This window comes from Channa argus, chromosome 1 (assembly GCF_033026475.1).
Source record: "Channa argus isolate prfri chromosome 1, Channa argus male v1.0, whole genome shotgun sequence".
In the NCBI taxonomy this organism is placed as follows: domain Eukaryota; kingdom Metazoa; phylum Chordata; class Actinopteri; order Anabantiformes; family Channidae; genus Channa; species Channa argus.
The window spans coordinates 20,432,788-20,455,028 of NC_090197.1; the positions used below are offsets into that span (position 1 = coordinate 20,432,788).

The following is a 22,241-nucleotide window of genomic DNA, read 5'->3' on the forward strand; positions in this document are numbered from 1 at the left end:
TAATAACTAATTGGTCTCTTCTGTTTCACACACACACAAACACAAAAAAAATTATAGTCCCATCAGATTAATCTTGTGATAAAGGCCAGTGTAGTTTGAGATGCTATGTTATCCAGGACATTCCAGTCCTTACTGAGTGTTTATTACCCTAAGGTGAGACGCTGCAGGGTGGACAAACTGCATAGTCCTGTGACTGTGGCGCAGGAAGGTAGCGCAGTTGTCCACCAATCTCGCAGTTGTTGGTTAAATCCCTGGCTCCTCCAGTCACATGTCGAAGTGTCCTTAAGCAAGGCACTGAACCCCAATGTAGTTGCTCCTGGTGAGCGTTGGCCCGCTCCATAGCAGCTCCCCCATCGGTGTATGAGTGAGTGTGTGATTGTGAGTGTGACTGGGTGAATAAGAAGCAGTGTAAAGTGCTTTAAAGTGCCAGTAGTTAGAAAAGCGCTGTATAAGTGCAGCCCATTTCATTTACCATCAATAGCCCACTGCACCCAACTCCCCACCATCCTACAAGCTTTGGGACACCCTTTGGCCAACCAAGCTTCTTAGAATCACAGTTGGTGATCTACTTTTACGAGCTGACACATATGGGATAACTCTATTATTTAAACTCTGGGGAGTTGGAGCATTGAAGCCTTGGAAAGAGATAACGCTGTCTTGCTTCCGAGTTTCTGCACTTTATCAGAGTGCAGTATTTGTATGCGAGCGTTCATTATTTCTGGATGGAAGGCTCACTTATTTCAACATGGACCTACACAACATATCAGATGATCCCCATTCAGTAAAATATTATTCATTACAAGGTGACAGGCACACACACAAATAGGAATTGTGGATAAAAGAATAGCATGCGTGCAATCGGAAAAACAAACAGAAAAACAAACAGTTAAATCTACAGACCTCTCTTTCTACACACAGAGAAAATACACACAAACACTGATAACTTCATTTTGCTTGTATACAAGTGGATCTCCTGACCAGCAGAGAAGAGCTGGGAGTGAATTATAAACCATTATCCTGGCGCTAAAGCAGTTATAGCTGAAACCTGAGAGCCCTCACTGAAGGGAAGAGATAGAGGGTAAAAAGAAAGGAGGGGGTCAGAAAGTGACTTCAGGACAAACGTAAATGAGGGAAAAACAGATGGAGTAATAGGTGACAGAGAGATAGAATGACAACATGGTGATGGAGAGGAGCAAGACGGAGCGAAACAACTCTTGACATTTTCCTGCCAATTCACATGAGGTGAACTTGGGTGATGGTGTACCTTTCGGGTTTGTTTTTTATTCTCACCCCTCACTCCTCACGGATTTTCTTCATCTCGATCCCCTCCCTCCTTGTCTTCACACTCCCTCTGTTCCACTTTTCTCCATCACGTTGTCACAGGTTCATGGTTTCTTCTGAAAGATGACATCACATTAGTAACAGTGTTTAATCAAATGTCATTATCATTTCACAGAACTCTCTTTCTGCGAGTGCATGGGTGTGTCTGTGTGCGTGCATGTGTGCGCACGACAGTAATGTCGCTTCCACTCTTGGCAGGAACTGAAGATTTATCCCTATAGGGACTCTGCTCAGCTTTCTGAGAAAATCTGAACAAAGAAGAGGGGAGAAATGGTTAGAGAAAGCCAAAAAAAAAAAAAAAAAGAGCAATGCTAAAAAAGGTTGTGTGTTTTTAGTTGCACATATACACAACACTTCAGGCCCTGAACTAGTTTACATGAAAAAGAAACCTGCTTTTGTTGTTGTTTTAAAAAATCATTTTTCCTAAAGTAAAAAGGAAAGATGATTTCGAAAATCAGGGTATGTAAATTTGAGAAACCTGATTTTATTTTTATTTTTTTTCAAACAAAGTCTGCTTCAACTCCAAGAGAAAACTGAACTAACACAAAGCGCCACTTAGAAATCACGTTCCTCCGCTTATTTTTAAAATTCAGATAGTTTTTACTGTGGATGAGTGTGTATCCCCCTTTTTTACTTTCTCTCCCCTTTCATTATCACTCTTTCTACACACACAACAAAAACAAAAGTCAGAAAGCAGTGTTTTCTGTCACTATACACTTTTGTGCAGACACAAATTTGTGCACCAGGCTGTCAGTATAAGTCTGAGGTGGAGGAGAAATCAGATCAACCTTCTGGTGCATGAATGGTTTCCTAAATGCATTCTTAACCCATTGTTTTGAGCCTCATAACTCGTTTGTTGTAATTCAGTCTCACTATGGTATTGATATGCTGTTAACATCATTTTAAAGAGAAACTGATCTAAAACCCCACTGTTCTGTATGCTACTTTACCAGTTTAGAACCAAACAGCATAGACAGTGGGTTAACTAGTGGACACAGTGAGGCGTTTAACAGCTAAGCATGCAGGTGGAGACCAAAATCATAGGAGAGTGACACTTCCATTTAGCTTGAGCCCAGAAACATAATTGTGTTAATCAGCGTCATTGTATGCTGATAAAATGACGTTATTGAAAAGGCAATATGTTTGTGTTGTTTTTTACAGAATGTGATACTAAATTACTTCCTGAAGCAACATCAATACTGCTGTGTAGGCTTTTTACCTTTCTGAACTCTCACCCACAGTAATCTTTGAATGCTTCACATATAGGAAGTAGATTGTTCTACATATTATTTCTTGCACCATGGTGTGAAAACCAAAGAATAAAGGTCCACAGGAACCCATATGTGCTACATGGGTTATTTTTGTACTTTAATCATCAAATTTCAACCCGTGGATGTCAGACCAGCTGCCTGCCACTGAAAGTTCAGTGTTGCTCAGATTTGAATATATGATTTTCGAATATACTCAGAAAGAAAATGCCACTGTCAGTGTAGTTTTCAATGCAGAAGTACCCTCTTCACTGACTACTTTATACTACTTTGCTCTGCTCATCTTAGACACATTTAAATTGAGATTATTGGTAACATGGAAGCATCTTAGGTTTCATTATGAAATCTAACTTCTTTACATTGTAAAAAAATGTTCAAAAGAAAGAATCAAGCCTGGAAAATCCTCTGGCCTTGTTTAAAATGGTGTTCAGCATTTTAGGAAATACACTCAGGGCTATTAGGACAAGAGTAAGATGAGAAGTTCTGGGCCAGTAGCAGGTTAGTTTAGACAGGAAGTCTTGTATTGATTTGCTGTTGCATTGCAATTGTATTTGTTTCCCCTATTTCCTGTCTTTATATTGAGCTAAGCTAACCAGCTACCGCCTGTACATTTATAATTCCCGAAGAGTCGTAGGCGCCATATCAAGGTTCGTATTAAACTCTCACCAAGAGCCTTGCTCCTTTAAGAAAAAGTCAGTTTCATGCAGTAATCCAGAATAAATCTTTGTTTATCCACAAGTCCCAGATGAAGGACCAGATTTGGAAAGTATCTTGGGGAAGCACAGAACCATGAAAATCCCCGAACAGTTCCCGTTTCCTACAGTTAGTGAACTTATCAGGGTCTGACATGGGTGTGTTGTCACTGTCACGGTGCCGGTTCTCTGTTGGTGGCAAGGTGGGGAGTTGCTTTGTTTGTCAAGATGTGCTCAGCAATTCAATTTCACAGGTCTGTCTCACAGGAGAGTTGGACGAGTGTAAGGAGAGAGGGGACAGTAATTGAAAGGCAGTGAAGCTCATCCTGTGTCCTCTTGTTCTTTTTTCGCACATCTCCGTTAAATTTGTGTGTCCGTGTGTGTGTGTGTGCGTGTTTGCCCTCTTTAACATCATTGTGTCATTACTACTGCAGCAATGCTCCTTTCATTTTTCTGGGGATGTTTCTAACAAATTAATGTATTACACACTTGACATGGTTCTCTCCCTTTGTACCTTGCTTTTGCAAGCAGCAGAAAGCCGTCACAGACTTGTCCCACAAAATGTGTTTTTCGATCTCTCCTGTGGTTTGAATGAAAGCTTTCTACTTTAATAAATAATCAAGTTACCTGTTTGACAGGAGACATAGTCACATAAAAGAATAAACGTTGCATGAAAAGGTGCATTGTTATAAGTTAACCCAGTGGTCTTTCATTTGTGTTTGGGATCAATTCTTTGTTAACACTTTAAACAGAGCCTGTAAAACTGTCATTTTCTGTCATCAGCAATTAATATCAAAAATAAACTTTACATATCAATTATCCAGGATGATATTAGGAACTGCTAGGATATTAAAATGACTGAAATTATGCAACAAGTTTGTCTTCAAATTCAATGTCAGAGTCAGATTTTCTTCTTTCAACTATTAATAAAAGAAATCAGAAATGAATAATCACACATTCATTTTTGTTTTTTTGTGGCTAATCTATGCCTTAGTTCTCATTGTATGTAACTAGTAAGGGCTTGAACTAGAGTGCAACTAGGTCTGAATAAATGTTGTGGCTGCAATTTCAGCCACAGAAATGATGGGAAAGGGGGACAGATATAGAGGGACAGTCACGGTGCATAATTCAGAGGGGATGGGCGATTATGCGCCATCTGTGTCCATATCCCAGTGGCCCTGTCAGAATTGATCCACAACCCTTGACCTTTTCAGATTCTCTGAGTGTGTTCCACCCGCTCTGTCGTGCAAGGTTTGTTAGTGTGCGGGGATGTGTGGGTGTTTGTATGGCTGTGTGTTTATAGCATGAGTCAGCTCGCTAACCTTTCCACTGGATTACAAAGTGCAGGTCAGACACACATGAAGAGTTTTCCTGTCTTTATTTTGTTGTCAATCAAATGAAAGGTCAAGCATTTTTGCCAGAATATGGGAAATTACTAGTACTGAATACACAACTTAAATAGGTTATATGGATGAAGACAAAGGAATAGTAGTTAAAGTAGTATCAGTACTAGTGATATTAGTATTTAATACTGTAAATATGGTAACTCTTTGGAATTTGGATTTAAGAGGAAGTAGCTGTTTTGGTGCCTAGGTCAAGTTTGGTATGTAGCAATTAGTGTTTTTGTGCTGTCTTTCACAGTTCTGTCATGAATGAATGTTAACTAGTGAGCTTTATTCAGTGAGTGTTAAAACATAGTAATCATACTATACAATGAGGATCTTATATTATCTCTAAATGATAATTAAAACATGCTTTGGCATCGTGGGGAAATTTTGTGTTTAATTTCTTTCTCCTTAATCTTATCTAACTCTGAGAAACCAAAATGTCTATTGTATATGGAGTGGTGTAATCAAAGAAGTGAGGAGCTCTGCTTCAAGTTTAGCCTTCCATAATTCTAGTGATTTAATGCAGCAAAGGTTTTACATCACAGACAGTGTACCAGGAGGTTTGTATTTGATTTTGGCAAAACTGCCTATTTCAGAAGTTCTTTCGTGGACTCTTTGGCGGCCCTTCATCATTACTATTTCATGATTCTGTACAATTTCTTTGTGATGGCTGTGGATCCCTGACAGGCTGGACAAAGCTTTCTGTGTATTTAAGTCTAGTCAAAGAGGAGTGTTGTGATGGTTCAGCACATAGTGGAACTGAATGGCATTGAATTGAGTGATGGACGCTGAGGATGTGTGGCTTTGATTCAACAAAACATTCACACCAAAAGTTCTATTCTCCTCCTGATCATTAAAGTATGCAGATTACTGCTACTACACATTTATGGTAAAATAGGCACTTTGTAAAAGGTGGCTTCTTCAAGCAAAAAGCCATCTTCAGGTAGCGAGTCTGCAGAGATAGATACTCATTTATTAATTTCGATAGATATACTACAGTGTTTTTCTGTACAGTTTTTGATGTGTGAAAAGACAGGGTGTGTCTGAACTTTTTGTAAGTGAAAACAAAGCAACAGAAACAACAGTTTAAATGAGCTGTCTGAGATCATCAGAGTGAGATACATGAGACAGGTGTCAGATTACAGATTACTCAAAACCTGTCAAGTTTCTCCCATCAGTCCAACCTATTATAGTGTATGATTGAAAGGTACCTTTCTGTCCCTTTATAAAGCTTTCTCCATTGGTCTGTGATTGCACCACATTTGTTTTTTTTGCAGCATGTTAGTTGTAATTTGCTCTCATCCCAACATTGTTACCTTAATGGCAATCGAGAGAAGTGTCTGCAAGATCTATAGGGAATTACTGTCGACATGTCACTCACTTTTCATTATCAAGTTCTTCTTACACATTAAGACAAGCCAAATAAAAGCAAATATGTCTCAGAGCTAACAACAGATCCTGCTCGATGATCTCATACCAGTGTTACAGTCTGGAGCTCTTGACCGTGAGCTCAACAAAGCACTGACCTTTAGAAAGCAGAATTTGGAAAATCTTGTAATTTAAAAAACAAATAAGCTATTTTTCTGTCTTTGAATACTGGTAACCATGGTGTGTTCAGGGCACGGACGGAGCAGAAACTCTACATTATATAATGATGTAATACTTTGGTATTTTCCATTTGTGCTGTAAAATACAGCTTGATGTCCTCTGTGTGAATGGGCGCAGCCTTAACATGATCACAGAAGGAGCAAATCGTCTGTGTGATGAGCTTGAACTAAATGACTGTCTTACTGTAATTCTCACCAGGGTTGGGAAGCTTGAATGCAAAGTGCGACATGAAAGGCTGGAAGCCTCGCCTCTCACACAGCACACATCAAAGAGCAGACAAGCGAATGACACCAAGCTTTCCTCTGATCTTCAAGGAGTCAAGAAAAGGGAACGAGTAGTTGACAGTGCTCCTTAAATTGCATCGTCTCCCCACCCGCACCTCTTCAATCCCACTCCCCCTTTGCCTTCTCAGCTTTTGCGATTTTATCGTCCTTTAGATTGAGTCATGATTTTCTTCCCCCCCTTGGCACAGCTGGCTGAGAAGTTTAGGCCGTTAAGGGTTAGTATCGGTGTGATGAGCCCAAATTGTTCCACTTTCATGGCTTCCTTAGAGAGGGCAAATTGCAGTTACAAGGAAAATAAAGGAAAAAAAACACTCATGACCGGTCAGAGAGGGTAAAGGCTGCTGTGTATGTGTATGAACAGGAATGTGAATTTGTGGGATGTCTAGGTAGTGGTAATGTGTTGTAGATTTCTGTCTGATTGTAATTAATTAGATGATGAGGAGTGTGCGCTGACAAGCTGCTTATTCTGATTAGAGAGATCAGCTTCCTGTGAGAGGCAGAACTAACGAAGCTCGTGAACCTCGACACTGAGCTTTCATAACACATCTGCACCTTGTCTGCACTCTCCTCCCACAGCTTTAGTTTTCTGTCACACCATCAGCTTCATACTGAAAGTTAGTGACTGCATTTACATTCATGTGTACATGCAGCAGAAGAGTAACCTGATTTCTCCTCCACCTATGACATATTTTGGCAGCAAAGTAGCTGGTGTTCTCCGACAGAAATCTACCTGAGGAATTCTGGTTTTCCTAATAACCTACCCCGAATGCAGAAAACCAGCTTCTCCATTTACTCGAAAGTTAGGAAGTCAGCCACAGAAAGGTGAACTGTACTTTAATGAGGGTCAAATTAGACAGAAGTGGTAGTTAACATTGTATTACTACAGTTTTCACTGCTGTTGATGTGTGGAGCAGCTATTTTCAGGTGGGGGTTGGTTAGATTCTTCTGAATTTCTGAGTCAGAGGTTTGACTTTGACGTGAGAGCCTTCCAGTTGAAAATTACACATCACATTATCAAACTAAGAAATTCCAACTTCCTAGTTCAAACCTTAGTGTCCAGTACAATCCAGTAGACATAGAACAACAGTAGTTTTCTGAGAACTTGATAATTTTGTATTTTAATATTCACTCTCATTTTAGCTCTGCTTTGCTTTCCACAAACTTCTGAGATATATTCTACGAGGCTTTACTAATCTGATTAATATTCAAAACTCAGTTAGCAAGCTGAAAAATCAAAACTGTTTTTTTTTACCCAACCACCCAGCCCAAACCCCATAACAAACTATTGGGGGTCTAAATATTAAATACTATATGATGGTCTTATGTTGACTACAGTTGATAAATGTCACCAAATGATAATACGTATCTATAGAAATTTTTGGCTGCTTGTATTTTTATTATTTTTTTTGGAGGACATTCTTAAACCACAGGGTTGTACTGTAATTTCCTGGGGGCTTAATAACAACCACACACACTGGGTCCTTTCTTAATATGAATCACACTGATATTGCAGTTTAAAGCAACAGAAAATAATTGAAGAGATTTATGAAGCAAGTTGGAGCATTACCAGTTTTATATAACTCATGAGTGCTATTACAGTGCACACTTCACTTTCTTTCAAACATCACAGATTTTTTAAAGCACAGCCAGAGGGTTTATTGCTTAGAAAACAAGGTACTTAGCAATGCAAGTCACTCTTAATAGGTGGGTGAAATGTTACCTTCACCTTGTAAAGCTGTGACTTCCCTTAGCATTAGTCTAAAATACGGCTCTGTAGATTAAACAGTGCTTTGCAGTATCACATCTTTTAAAAAGTTGAACAACTTAGAGCTTTAATTAAACCTGTATGAACCTCTCTGAATTGTTCCATATACCACCATATTAAACCTACAGTAAATTGCTATGAGGTTCTGGGATTGAGCCGTGAGATGAGTTTAATTATCAGTGGACAAAATATTGATAGATTATCCAGTGATATTTCTGCCAAAATGAATTTGAAACTTTATGATGAGTATTTTGTGGAGTCCAACTGCAACTCTACAGTATATGTTTGTCAGTCTTAAGCAAGTTGGGAGAGTAAAGTGTTAGAAAATTGTGTTCTTCGTTGTTCCTTGTTTGATCTTCTGCTTTTCTTCCTTCTTCAGTTAAATGGCAGGTGTCCATATTATTAAAGGAATACGAAGGAAATTTAAAACATGGCAAAGCTACAGTACAAGCTCCCTGATAATATTATGAGTTTGACTATAATTCAGAAAGAGCTTCAGGAGTTGGCTCTTCTTTAATATCTGATATCTCTAGTGCTCACTAGTCAGTGCATCAGCACATAGCAAAGGAGTGTCTGTTCTTATTAGCCTTCTTGTTCCGAAAATAAAATAAAAGTGTGAACCAAAGTGAAAATAAGTGGAATTTCATAAGCAGTTGTGTAAACTCCTCTACAAATGTGTAAATTTGAGTTAAGGCGGATTTACCCTCTCCTTCTTCGCTGAATATAGCTTCTCCCTCTGTTTAGGAAGGCTTTTTCAGCTGTGGCTGTCTAGCTCGTCTGGTTCCCACAGATGGCTTGTCAGTCACATGGTCTCCAACTCACCAGAGATCCACAATTCCTCAGAAAGTTTTGCTAAGCATGCCCCTCTGAGTCATCCAAACTCTCAGTGTTTCTCTCTGATTACACATATTTCTCTGAGGGCTCATAGCCTCATTCTATTGTCTCAAATGATGGGTGATGGACAGACCATCCTCGCTCACTTGCTAACACACAAACACACACATTATCAGGCCCGTGAAGCTGTGTGGCTTAAAGAAAGAGACAAATCCCCTATCACAAAACACTTCTTGCCACACAGATGGAGGCGAAATAAAAGTAGGTTTAAAAGGGGGACTGATGGCATACAGAGGTATGCACATACAGGCACAGCCATACACACTGGAATTCTGCTGCTGGGAACACACTAATCATTGGTACATTATCTTTCATTACGTTGAGTCAGGCAGGTAATCAAGTGGCTGTTTTCATGAGTTCTCTCCTCATTAGAACTCATTAGAGTTTTGCTCTCCAATCCACTCTCGAATGATCCTGATTATCTCTGGTTCTGAATTTGGCTCCACAAGGACAGACTTCTTAAAAAAACACAAAGGTACAATATACCTCATTTATTCATTGAGCGCACAGCCAAAGTTAGTTGTTACAGTCAGGCCTCCTTTTCTAATTCATGTTTATCAATGAGGTATCCACTGCATTAAAATCAATGAACCCAGGTCATGTAAGCTCATTTCATTCAAGTCAAGAAAGACTCACAGAGCACAGTACACGTCAAGTTCAGTTTATGAGCACAGCAAGAAGAGTTTAGCCCGTTGAAACAATTGTATAATGCCTTCTGTAGCCTTGAAGAAGTCTGAAAATGTATCTTAGCTTGAGCTTAAAAAAACATTTTATAGGATTTTACTGTGTTTGTGGAGCTTGACCCATAGTTAGAGACTAACGTCAAACTCACACTTGGCATGGTTGACTTATACTGTGCCTCTCCTCTCCCCCACTGGCCTCCGCTCATGCCCAAGCCAACCCATGTCACTACCATGTGACGTTCGGTTTTGAAAAGAAGCACTCTTGAGAGTCACAGCACTGATGATCTGTACTTAAACAATTACACTAGATAACTGAACTGAACAGCTGTCTGAGCCCACCTGTTCCAACGGGACAGTGCAAAAGAGGGATCAAACTAGTCAAACAGACCAGATTTTAGGGGTTTAAATGGGCTTGGGTATTGGACAGATTGCCTTTTGAGTATGCTATAAAAGCCAGGATATATCCCTCTCTGCTACATTGGGTTTGACTGTGCTTCTGAAACATGGCCATTTTAAATGTTATCCCCCCTTTAAATGACCATTATCAGTTATATGCTATGCTATGCTTATACTTATGTTTGACTAGAAGCAAAAGAAGGTGCATATCATTTAAATGTGTTGCAATTAGGCTAATATGGGGATTTGAATCCATCCTTTATTACAGTTAATAATATATATTGTAAGTTCTTTACTTCACTTACACATATACACATCCTAAGCCCTAACAAAGCTTTACTGTTGTTTTTGCAACACTTCTTTGCAAAACTCAGCACATTCACTCTGAATATATAAAAAAAACATTTAGAGATGCTAACAGGATATTGTTTGTACAACTCAGCACTACTTTGGTGGATCCAGTCACTGAGAAAAACAAAGTCCTGTCGATGGTACTGTAAGTGTGGAGTTATTATACACGCCAGCAGTAAAGATTATGTCAAAGTAATCGAAGTGTTGCAGGTGGAGACTACTGTTTTGCTTCTTGAAATGTCATGTATTTTTGAGATAGTGCCTAGTTGTTTCAAGGTACCATTTTGTGATGCTGGAGCTGTTTTTTTTAGCACAAACATTTCTTTTTTTTTCACACATCCCACTCTGTGCAGAGTGCAAACTTACTAACCTCTAAAAAGAAAAGTTCAAAGTGCAATGTATGTTAATATTCCATGTTTTTCTACATACTACACCACAATCTTTGTTCTTATTCTTTAATGCCTCACCCAAATACAAAATAAGCCTTGTTGCATTATTCCCTTCACATAGCCCAACATAAAATCTTCTCTCGATCTTTTCTTTGACAAATTTATGAGGTCTGCAGACTCATTTCCATTGTCTGATAATTTTATCTCACTAACTTTTTATTGAAACGGCAGTTTTCATTGCAATAAAAATCAAAGGCACAGTGAGTCACTAGCAGCAGGAACACACAGTTCTTTCCCTTTACTTCAGCATTCAAATGTTATTGTTCTACAACTCTGTATTAATTGAAAATCTTACATGTATCTTTTCCTGTAAGTTTTACTGTTGGTCAGCATGTGAAAGATTTTTGGATTCCAGCTAATCTGCTCTTCTTTCCGCATGCAACTGCTCTGCTAATTATGTGAGTGTGACACAGATAGGAAAAGTTTCAACAATCAGCCATTTTAAGGCCATCTCTGTGGTGGAATTTGTATTGGTTTCAACAAGGCATGATAAATGAGGGCTCATATCAGCGCTGATTAATGAAGTCTTCATTATCTGCTGTTTTCCCTCTTCTTTTCGTTCTTGCTCTCACTGTTTTGCCTGGTTAGATTGCTCTGATTTTGTACTTCATAATAAGACAGAAAACAATAACGGTACTTTTTTACTTCTCATCCTTAGAGATACTTGTTCTTTTGTCTCCATCCTCAATGAATGACTCCTGAATGTCACACTCTCGCTTTCTTTACCTATCATTCTTTATTTTGAATGATGCCTGGAGACTATGAGGAGACCTTTCCATTTTCTAACAGACTTTTTTCTGCAGAGTTTTCCGGCAGCTATAAAACACAATGCCAATTTAGAATATTCAAATGCTTGTGTATACACTATTTAAAATCACATGGCTAAATGTCAGGCTTTGCCAATGTTGCATTGTGACTGTCACAGTGGTTGCTACATGGCAGTACGACTATCCTATTAGATAGTATCTATTACAGAAATGAATTAGCCTCAGTTAATTTGATTTGGATAATATTAGGCTAATAAAAGTATGCAGTGCTCTGTGCTGAATATGAATTGGGTGAGAAGAATTATACATTCATATGGCACACAGCTGCAACCTCTGGATGTGGGAAAAGCTGGGTTTCTCAAAAATGTAATGTTTTCCCCCTTCATTTGCTATTGCACCTTTCTTTGCTGTTTGTCCTTTTCCTATCTCTGATACTCACTTGACACAAAGAAGTACAATAATAACAGGAGCCATCAACAGTGCTGAAAATTCATCACTAAGTGAATTAGATTTTTTTTTCTGGAAGTGCTGCTGCACAGCTCCTCTTCACTGAAAGAAAAGAGAAAAAAGAAATACATTTTTCTTACTTACATTTTTTTAATGTGTTTCTCTAACTGTGGAACCAGTTGTATCGTTACCTAGACAGCAGAAACATAGCAATGTATGCAAACCTATAGCACCATTTTAAAATTCTGTAGGACAAGGCTAAGTCGACTTTCAAGTTAAGCGTCAATAAAATGCATGACAAGTTATTAGTCTTCGATTGAAAGTTATTTGAAGCAGTTTGTTGACGGCCATTACGACATCAGAACAAGTTCCTTTTGTTTATCTGTGTGTTTTGTTTTGTTTTTTGCCAGAGACCAAGGCTTGTCGGTGGATTTGATTGTTCAAGTGTTCATGTGGCCACTCTTGTGATGGCACTGTCAGTCTATTGCTTCACCACTTTATTCAGGACCCAAAAAGGATAGAAAATGATAAAAGGATTGTCCTCAAATAAATTCCAATGACTTTGTTGGCTGATTCAAAGGAAGACGGACATTAGGTACCAGAAAATATTCCCATTATTTTGATTTTGTTAGGACAAAAGGTGATAAGAACATTACTTGAACATGTAATTTGTGTGTAGCTGGTGATACTGTACGACACTTTTCACAGTGAAAAAATTACCTCAAACCTCTTTAAAACACTTATTAAGACAACACAACAGTGTGAAGCTTGTGGAGCTACACAAAGATAAGCCTGCTGAGGCCGTGGAGGATGGCTGTAGCCCTTCAGTAGCTAAACAACCCAAACCAGAATTTAATCATTGACAGCAAGCTCCAACAAACAACAAAGAACTAACAAAGCATCATACGTGATGGATGAAATCTTGCCTGTTTCCACTATTGACTCTACATTCGTCTTTCAGGCCCTAACCCTTCAAAAAAGTGAGTTACCTTTAGGTAATAATATTAATAGTAATTTTGAATGGGGAATAATTAAAAATACATTTATGAATAAAGAGCCTAACACTGGACTAAACAATTGCATTATTGGGTAACACTGTGTCTGTGTCCAATATGGCCTCACACATTTCTAACTGAATGTAGAACCATTAGACTGAAAATACATTTGTCCAGCAAAGTCATCTTTTCTGGCAATGCAACTTGACATCATCAAAAATGCTCTCCACTGACCAGTCACATTCCAAGTATGTACGCACATAGTATTCTTGGCCTCAAGTGTGAAGCATACAGCTCTCCTCATGTCTCACATCAGGGCTTTTAACGTCTCTCAAAATGATCTCAAGGCACAAAGTGGCTTCACAGCACTGATCTGAGCATTTTCTGCCATGATCATGGAAAATAGCTTAGATTACATTCTAAGAAAACTACCTAGGATAGGAAACCTATTGTATCCTCCCTACAAAGCGGTACTCACTTCTCAGCCACTCTGCAGATAGTGCATAAGTGCATGCACCTGTGTGTCTATCTTTGATGAGGACTGTTGGTGATAGCTGGATGGTTGTCATTTTGGGGTACAAGCACAGTCAATAGAAGAAGGTACCAAGCATACACATGCACACACACATACACACTTGCATATACACACAGACACACACTGTTTACCACAACGCACAGTATTTTAACTCTTTTCCTAAATATTTCACAGCTGTGTCCCTTTTGCCAGAGCTAATAGAACACTTCTCTGCATGGCACAGTTTTCCTCTTTCTGTATTTATCCAAAGGCTGCTGTGTGTCTGTTTTGTACCTGTACATGTGTATGTGTAAAATCCATTTCACTTTTGATTTATGAGCATTTGGCACAGTGGACACTGAGCCTGCCTTTTAACTAAATAATATAAACACATCTCATTTAGCCAAAATTATTTATTTTCCACTTTAATGCGATCAACTGTTATTAAGCCTCCTCCATGCATTCAGTATTAGAGTCCCACTTTAAGTATTTATATTAGTTTGCTCTAACAAGTAATTGCAGGGAAAAGGGACCTTTGAAGGGGGGAAAAGTGCAATAGGATAATGAAGAGTAAGAATTACAGTGAAAGGTTAGGAAGGGAAAAAAGGGATTTTGCATGCATTGAGTAATAGCCCAGCAAAGCACATACTCATATATGCAAATATGTATATAATGTAAATTTTGAAAGTATAGTTTATTTGCATCCTCTCATTTGTATTTTAAACATATTCAACTAAACACACAACAATTTCTGAATCTTGCTGCTGGCAGTGTAATGCAGTCAGAAGACAAGATGAGACTGATCACAATTATTGATCCCACTTGACAACGCCTCTCTCTGTCACACATACAGACATACTATCTCTCTCTCTCTCTCTCTTTCATAGTGTATGAGCACCCATGTGAGATTTATGCAAATATTTTCCACATGTAGTAATCTAGTTCACTAAGTAACCTAGCAACACTCGAGTCAGCTGGTAAGATGTGTGTGTGTGTGTGTGTGTTTGTGTGTGTCCATTCCTCTGTCTTTCAGTCTAGGATTTGCATCTGTGCACACAGCCACAGCCCTTTTCAATGTATCTGCAGCATTTGTCTGAAGTGGCTGTGTGGTGGCAATCTGTCTCCTCAAAGTTCTGAATTTCAACTAGAACAATCCATCAGACAGCATGAATATTCATTTGTGAGTTACTTCTTTTTCTTTGCTGTGATTTATTTCCTTTCCTGTGATCAACTGTCAGAAATTCAGAGTTGCTGTTCCTGTGTTTGTTCTCATGGTTTGCAAAGTTCTCTGTTGACTCTATAAGTCTATAAGTTTGTCTGAATCCCTCGATCATATTTCACAGTGTTTCTCAGCAGATAGACTATGTCCAGCTGATTTAGAATTGTAGATGAGGACTTCTTTGGGGGGGGGGGGGGGGGGGGGGGGGGGGGCTGAGGGCTGAGGAGTGTCTGTCCATATGAGAGAATGTCAAAAGTGCAAAAAAAAAAATAGCATTCATGGCTAGAAACTAAAAGGAACAAATAAGTCTTTCTGCCAATTTACAAGCATATCAGCAGAGCTGAGAATAATAATTCATGACCTTGGAAAGGATGGTTGGCAAAAATTCTACATACAGTTAACTTTTTACTGTTTTTCTTACAAGTGGCTATTGCTGCTCATGCTAGTTAGTCTCAATAAACAAAAAGACAGAAATTCCAAAAAGCATCACGGTTAAAATATTAGTTATAATTCTTAGTTTTCAGTTTAGATGTTAAAAATGTGCAGCCTCAGCTGACTGGCTGATTGTTTTTGTCATGTTAAAGTGGAAAATTATCTTCTTATGACCATTTTCTTGTTATTTCATGCATGCATGCCAGCGCTAACCTCTGACACAAAATCACTGAGCTTTGTAACAGTAAAAGTCATGTCATGTTATTCTGCATGTTTTAACGTTTTCATCAAGATTTGATTTTAAGAAATTCTTAAGTTATCACATTACTAATTCTATTACTTTAGTTTATGATATGTGTAAATGTTACTGTATTTTACAACATATACATATGTCAGAATAAAACAGGTAATCAATCATTGTATATTCTTTCAGGTCGCAACTTTTTGTTTTTGTTCAAATTCAAATTTTTTATGTCGTCAAAGAGTTAATATATTGTGCATTTTACATTCTGTTGACGTCTATCTTTGTATAGTGGGATTGTAAATTTATTGATTAATATATGGATGAATTTATATAAATGAACATGTTTAAATAAAGAAGGGTGTAAATCCAAATTCAGAGGTGGTGGCAGCAAAACTTTATGACAGTGGGGAAATATAGCAAGCTGCTTTTTTCAGTGTGTTCCTACATGTCTTGATGCTTCCTGAGCTGTGGTTTCTGCATCTACCTTTGATTTTCTGTCAACAGTTTGTAATACAACACAACACGAGTGACTAGAGAGACAGGGAGAGAGCTGAGTTAAGCAAGTGTCAGAAAGAGAGAGCGAGAAGGAGATGGAGTAATGAAGTGACAAGGTAAGAGCAGAGGAGAACAGACACACATGAAGGAAGAGTGAGTAAAGAGGCAGAAGAAGAAAGGTGAGAAGAATGGGAGGAGATTGGGAGGAGAGAGAGATTAAAAAGGCAATAAATGGCAGAGGAGATATGAATTTGGAGGTAGAGGTAGAGTGATGGCCAAAATAAGTGCACAACAGCTGGAGTATGTGTGTATCAAAGTAAAAGTCTTGGCCTGATGTCTAATGACTGACGCTCCGAATCAACCTGTTATGCTATTTTCTCATTGCCTTTGATCTGTGTTTACCCTCATCTAATATCTCCGCCAATGTCCTCATCATGTTATGGGAGGAAGAGAACGAAAATGCAGGCCAATTACAAGCGAACAGCACTTTGCTAAGTGATGTGGGTATTTTCCTTCTCATTAAGTCACAGTCAGAAACCCTCTCAGGCTGTTTTTAGTGGTGTAAACATACACCCTTATGCTAAGTGTGTTTCTTCATCATTTTCATTAAGTCTGACTTATGAATGTTAGATTAAGATGAGTTGTTTTAAGGAACAAGAATATATATTTAATACATACTGTATTTTAAGCAAGATTTTAAGCAATTACACGTGTGGTAATTAAATCATATAAAGTGCCATACAGACATTTCCATGCACAGATACTGAAAATCTACATTTTCAAGATGATCCGAGAGGTCTTTGGGTCGCCTAATATACTTACTGTATTCTTGGTTTCTAAAACGTTCTGTATATTGATTTAGGGAACCGGAAGCAAACACAGGTCATTTGTTTGACATACCAAACATTTGATCCTGAAATTGGAAACTGTCAGGAAACATTCTAAGCATAGTCTATACTTAAAGTGGGATTGTTGCTATAATAGATCAAAACCAAGTGAATTGTAATTTAAAGCCATGATATGCAACTTAAGCTAGCGCTAATTTGAGCCTTGAAATCAACCTACTTTGCTGCACCCAGCCCTTCCTCTCACTGCTCTGCTACAATCTGCTATTCTCTGCCCACTGCTTTAGGTAGCTTACTGTAGTTATCGTTGCGTATTACAAGAAATAAGAATCAAAAGTTATCAATCAAGCAGAACAAAAATGAAATTCTCTAATTGTTTAAGAGGAATACTGCCAGTGCTGATAGTCACAGGAGACTTCAGTCCACAAGCCACTTAAAGCCACATCCCGAGCTTTGAATAATTAGGAAGTAATTCCATCTACTTTAGGCCACTTTTATTTATTTTTATTGCATTTATTTTTCATCTATATAATATAATACTGTAGATATTATAATAAATAATTCTAGGCCACTTCATCTATACTGTCATGCTTGAATGATACAGGTATTAAATTGCATTTGTATTTATTAATTTTTTTGTTGTTGTTTTCTTTGGCTATGTTGTTTTCTGCCACCAATAATGAAGTGCCATTAACTTAATGTAAAACATTTAGTATTGGGCGCTAATGTGACGTGAAGTGGCTGGACTGGTTTAATTCCTGCTCATCAAAAACCTGCTAGGAAGGTGATTTGATAGCCTCCTTTGTAGGAGGAGAAAGTGTGAAAAAAAGCAGGTTTCGCAAGTGAATATGAAAAGAGAGATAGTAAAAGAGGGCAAGAGGAGGGGGAGACTGTGGGAGCAAGATAGTGTAATTGCCCCCTAGGCACTCGTCAATTTTGCCCTAGCATATTTACCCTGTGTTGTGGCCATCATCTCTCTGACACTCTCTCTTTCTCTAACTGTTGTGTTTCCTCTTGGTCTTCCCTGCCACATTTTTCCTGTTTTTCTTCTATGGCTCCTATCCGTAGCATCTAGCATCTAAAGATATGGTCAATTGTCAGCTTCCTTCACCACTCCCTATTTTTATATCTAGTGTGTGCATGTGAGCGCACCCATTTGCAAAACTATGTTTGTAGAATAACTTCTGCCAGTTCTATATTGAGCCCCTGCAGCTATCTTCATCCAAAATAGATGTTGAAGCATGCACAAGGGGTGCAGGTGCCTTGCATTTTTAAAATCAGAAGTCATTACATGTTATTTTCTTCATATTTCTTTCTACCTCTATATATGCGCAGAACTGATGAGCTGAAGCTGCCCGGCCCACTGCTGTGCTCTTATTTTACAGGTCGTCTTTCATAGGTCAACCTTGAAATGTTCCATCTTTCCCATCATCCTTGATTCTTTCTGGATCAGGATTAGGTCAGTACAGCTGTCATTTGGCTCTCAGAAGTGTGTGTATGCATGTGTGTGTACATATAAGGGAAAGACAGGGGAAGAAATGTAAATAGATCATTCATGGCTAAATGCTGAGTGGAGCAAACCAGTCTTTCTGCCAGTTTCCCAGCATGCATGTCTCTCTGGCTGGCAAGGAGGGAACTGCAGGCCAACACACAGCTGAGCCAGTCCTCTATTATATCCCATTCCCAGATTCATTTCACTATTAGCTGTCCTACTTTCCATTATGGCTGTGCTGAGCTCTAGTGGTTAATAGCATCTTTGAAGACTGCTGTACTGGCACATATGGACAGATACCAGGCTAATGAAACATTCCCATTGTTTGACTACAATTCTGAAAGGGCTCCGTACAGTTCGCTTTCTTATATTCTTAAATGAGTTGACATATCTACCCCTGACCATGTTGTTGCTTGGTTCATTGTACTGTCGTCATTGTATATGCAGTCAGACAAATCCAGTATTCAAGCACACAATACCCACTGCTGCTCAGCATTAGCACATTTCTATGCGAGCCAAGCCTGTCTTCGCCAAAAGACTGTCAGCTATTGTCTCCATTACTGTGTTGTAGTAAAAAGTAAAAGTCTACAAAATTGCTATATAAAGTATTGAAAGAAATGTTCAATATTTTGGTACAATAGCTTATGCATACAGTTAATTCAATGCCACTCCCATGTCTGTACAGTAAATATTAGTGAATTTAACCTAGACAAGCCGTTTCCCTGTTCCCACTCTCTATGCTGAGCTCAGGTAACTAGCTAACATACATTATATTGCCAAAAGTATTCGCTCACCCATGCAAATAAATGAATTCAGGTGCACAAAGCATGGTTTATAAAGACATGGATGAGTGAGTTTGGTGTGGAAGAACTTGACTGGCCTGCACAGAGTCTTGACCTCAACCCGATAGAACATCTTTGGACTGAATTAAAGCGAAGACTGCGAGCCAGGCCTTCTCGTCTAACATCAATGTCTGACCTTACAAATGCACTTCTGTTAGAATGGTCAAAAATTCCCATAAACACACTCCTAAATCTCGTGGAAAGCCTTCCCAGAAGAGTTGAAGCTGTTATAGCTGCAAAGGGTGGGCCGACGTCATAATAAACCCTATGGATTAAGAATGGGATGGCGCTAAAGTTCATATGGGTCTAAAGGCAGGTGAGCGAATACTTTTGGCAATATAGTGTATATGAGAGTGGTACTGATTGTCTCATCAATTCTAATAAGCATGATACACAACATATGGACCTGTCCCTTTAAAGCCAATTATTGTTATAACGTAATGTTTATTTAGTTAGCATTTTATGTTTGAAATGTTTATTTACTAGAAGTCTTGCCTTTTCACTGGACTCATCCATACTTTACATTCACAGCTGTATCACATAGCTAGTTATGTCCAACCATATTAACACAGGTGTGAAGCGCAGTTATTACAGCCTGACACTCTGCAGTATTACTCTGCCGATGTGCTCCAACCAGCTTAATTTGCTGCTAACCCAACCATCATCTTATGTCTTACAGTACTTAGCTAGGTTGATAATGTGCAAGAAATTAGTAATTCCTTGACTTTTGCATTTGCATTACTGTGGTGATTATATATACGGTATTCTAGGTGTTGAATTCATAGTCCGTCATTGATATGAAACACCTTTTGACCCAACATTTGGAGAGATAGGAACGAGTGGGCAGACTCGGCTGATAGCAAAGTGGGGCAGAGCGGCTGGCTTGAACGCATGAATATTTAAAATAAAAGAGCTCCAGACTGTAGCTTCTGTAACAATTATGTTGGTGCCAAGGAGTGTTAAACAATGACAGCATGTTCCACGGCTCCAAGTCCCTACTGAACAGCTACTGAATATTTCTGCAGTAGTGAGACAGTAGTGGGGTGGGTGTCCAAAAAAGATAAGCAATCTGGAAAGGAAACAAAAAGATGCAGAGTACAACAGGGCAGGAAGTAGGTGGGTTGAATGAAATAAAGTACATTCAGATTAAAATTTGAAGAGCTTTCTGAAAACATTGAAAGGAAGTGATTCAAGAGGAGGCTGACAGATAATGAAAGATGCATCTTTGAAGCATCTTTCGGTGTATTATTTGATTTGTAAAATGTGTTTACATAACACTGTAATTCATCAATTATCTAACAAGAAATGGAGAGGAGGAAACTCTGATGACAGATCAGTAGAGATAAAAACTTAAAAACTTTGTAATTAACTTAACAAAGAGAAGTGCTGACAAGCAGGGAGTCAGGCTGACAGGTTGAAAAAAGAACAAAACAAAGAAAGGAGGAGAACAGTGAGAGAGGGAGACATGACTGGAGGATGGATAGAAGTAGGTCAGGAGTAGAGACTTGTGGAGAGATGGATAGAGAACCGGAATCAAAGATGGCAGAGCCATCGTTCAGCTGCACATCTTCTACCTCTATCTGTTCAGTAGTCTGGGACTGCATTTTGGTGCCTTTTAAACGCAGGCACACACAGCCGCCCATTCCGCCATGTGTGCGTGTCACTAAGATTGACAGCTCCTAGCAGGCGCCCTGTTCCAAAGCCAAAGACTTCATAATAAACAGAACACAGTTTAATTTACTCCTCCAGGCAGAGCAGCACTGCTCACTTTGTGACTATTCAAAATCAGGGAAATACACATGTAAGTACAACACACTGCAAAAAATATCTGTCTCAACAAGCTACGTATTTGATATGGTAATAAGACTCCGAAGATGTTTTTGGATGTTTTGAAAGTAGGACTTATACTTGTAATGGAGTACATGGTGATAAAATCTAATCAAATTCGAATTCGAACCCTTCTGCATGCCAACTCAATGTTCCAACACTGAGCCCCCAGACGCCTCTAATGCAGTATATGGTGATATTAGTGGTTTTATATAGGTAAATAATGGAGTATTTGTAAATTATGAAAAAAGCTAGTTCAACAATCCTGCCCGGCCATGCTCTGCTACTTGCTTCTATCATCTGCTACGCTCCACCACACTCAGCACAGCCCTTCAGATACCAGTCATTCTCAAAATAAAATAAATAGCAATAATGCAAAACTTACTAATTAATCAGAAATTGTTGAAATTCTCTGAATGGCCTGGAGAGCTTACTTTGCTCTCAAACTTTAATAAGTAAATATCTGTGCACTGCTGAGACAGACAAAGTCGGACTTTCCACAGCATATTGCTGCCAAAGAACATATTAAAAAGTTGCATACCGTAGCTTCAAGTAGCTAAAAGACTTCATTCACTTTCCACTTCCATAGAAACCGTTTCACAAATATGTTCAATAACAATATAATATGTCCTTTATTAAAATATATGTATATATATTTGCACAGTACCTGCTGGATCATTCATTCATACTTTTTCACACGATAGCCAAGAGAAAAGGCAGAATTATAATTTAATTTGAGAAAAGCAGGAAAACTTTGATAATTTTTTGCAGTGTAAGGATAATGTGCACACACACACACACACACACACAAACACACCAGTCGAGATAATGAGAGGCAGGCTGGTCCATGCAGGTGCCACGGCTGTCTGAATTCTGTCCACGGTGGGATGCTGACTTGGAGAAGCCCGTCGTCACGGCTACACCAATGACACGGCTGGATGTGGGTGAGCTTCCTGGGTGGCGGCTCTCATTCAGCCAATCAAGCCAAACAGGCCACGCTCTA

General features: G+C 38.8%; 1 protein-coding gene across 2 annotated transcripts in view; it reads left to right on the forward strand.

Moving 5' to 3' along the window:
- dlgap3 (discs, large (Drosophila) homolog-associated protein 3) overlaps positions 1–22,241 on the forward strand; it is a 103,622-nt gene that overhangs the window by 64,227 nt on the left and 17,154 nt on the right. Inside the window, exon 3 of one of the 2 annotated variants that reach the window (XM_067505684.1) lies at positions 18,463–18,536. The exons of the other annotated variant lie outside the window; for it this stretch is intronic. The gene's annotated coding sequence lies outside the window, so the exon portion shown is untranslated. The remainder of the gene's footprint in view (positions 1–18,462; positions 18,537–22,241) is intronic. 2 annotated transcript variants of the gene reach the window in all.